The sequence below is a fragment of the Chrysochloris asiatica genome, unplaced genomic scaffold (assembly GCF_000296735.1).
Source record: "Chrysochloris asiatica unplaced genomic scaffold, ChrAsi1.0 scaffold00087, whole genome shotgun sequence".
NCBI classification, from domain to species: domain Eukaryota; kingdom Metazoa; phylum Chordata; class Mammalia; order Afrosoricida; family Chrysochloridae; genus Chrysochloris; species Chrysochloris asiatica.
In genome coordinates, this window is record NW_006408605.1 from 9,854,536 (window position 1) to 9,856,719 (window position 2,184).

A 2,184-nucleotide genomic window follows, 5' to 3' on the forward strand; every position below is an offset into this window, starting at 1 on the left:
CCTGTAGGCACATGGGTATTATCCTATCACAGACCATGTTGTACCTCATGACTGATCTTGAGTGACTTCCAACCTAAGGGGCTCATTTTCTGTCACTATATCACAGTTTTTCTCTGCTATTCATAAGGTTTTCAGCGACTAAATATTTGGAAGTAGTTCATTTCTCCTTCTTCCTAGTCTATCTTCGTCTGGAAGCTCATTTGAAACCTATCCATCATGCATGACCCTGCTGATATTTAAAATACCCATGGCATAGTTTCCAGAATCAAAACTCACAAGCCACCTCAGCATGACAAACTGACAGACGAGTGATGGCTTTCACCCCTGTTGTTGTTGTTGTTAGGTGCCATCCACTGATATAACTGGAATCATACAGTAGGCAACCTTTTTTTTTTTTTACTTTTTATTGTTAATTGAGTGAGTGAAGGTTTACACAGAAGATCACCAGTTTTACATTCAACAAATCATGCATTTGTGATTGCAAACCCCTCCACGCAACAGCAGTTATCCTGCTTCCTCCATGTGATTCCTATTTCCTTCTACCCTCCTTCTCATCTCTTCTCAACTTTGTCCTTAGGTAAATGTTGCCCTTTTGATCTTGTATGATTGACCATTCCTTGGTGAGCATACCTTACTAGTGTTGTTGTCTACCACCTGGCTGAAGATTGAACCATGAGAGTGAATTCATTCCAGGCATAAATAGTAGCTGAGGGTCATAGTCTCAGGTTCCTCCAGTCTCTCTCTGACCAGTAAGCCAGATGTTTTTCTATAATTTTGAATATTGTTCCACATTTTCTCTCACTCTATCTGGGACCTTCTAATGTGATCCCTTTCAGAGCAGTTGGTAAGGATAGCCAAATCCTTCTGGTCTCAGAGTTGTGGAGACTGATGTTCACATGTTCCATTAGTCCATTGGACTGATTGCTTTCAAGCATCTTCAATTTTTATCACTGTTCTTTCTGCTGCACATGGAGTGACCAATAGTTGCACTTTAGATGGCTGCTCATGGGCTTTTAGTCACCAAAGTAGAATGTATAACATTGTCTTTGTTATGCCAATTGATCATGGTGTTCCCTGAGACCATGGTCCTGAGCCCCCAGGCCAAGAAACTCATTGCTTTAAGAAGTTTGATAATATCTAAGAAGTTTACATTTGCCCACTGTGTGTTCCACCACATTCATAGTTGTGTTTGCAGGAGGTAACCTTTTGACTTTGACCTTTTCCACAGAGCATAAAGCTTTTGAGAGTCATTTATATTGCTGCATATATAAGTATCAGTATCTGCATATATAAGTATCAGTATTCTGTTCCATTGTATGGGTGCCACAATTTATCTTTTCACTAGCTGATGGATCTTTGGGTTTTGTCCTCATTGAAAAATATGAATAAAGCTGATATAAATAGTCCTATAAAGATTTTTGTGTATACCTTTATGTCTTTATTTACCTTAGGTAAATACCTAGGAGTGGCATTGCTGGTCCACACAGTAAATGTATGTTTAACTTTACAGAAATAGCAAAATTGTTCTCCAAAGTGTTTGTAACATTTTATATTCTCACCAGCAATGTGTGAGAATTCCAGTTGCTCTACATCTTAGCCAGTACTTAATATTGTCAGTTTTTTAAATTTGAGTTATTTTATTAGGAATATAAGGAGCCCTGGTAGCATAGTGCATTATAAACTGGACTGCTAACCATCACTTGTAGCTGGACAGCAGGACAGCTACCAGTCACTCCAAGGGAAAAAGATGAGGCTTTCTGCTCCAGAAAAGATTTACAGTTTTAGAAACCCTATACAGGGTCTCTATGAGTTGAAACCGACTTGGTGGCACACAACCACCACCACCCATTAGGAATATAGTAGCATCTCATAGTTTTAAAAGGAGTTCTGGTAGTGAAGTGGGTTATGTATTGGGTTGCTAACTGCAAGGTCAGGAGTTCGAATCCACCAGCAGCTCCATGGGAGAAAGATGAAGCTTTCTGTTCCATAAAGATTTATAGCCTTGGAAACTCTATGAAGGCTCTCTATGAGCTGAACCGACTTTATGGCACACAACCATACCACCACCACCATAGTTTTAATTTGTATTTTCCTAATGATTTGATGTTGAGCATCTTGTGATTTGATTTTGAACATCTTTTCAAAGACTTTTTTGCCATTTGCATATGTTCTTTTGTGAAGTGT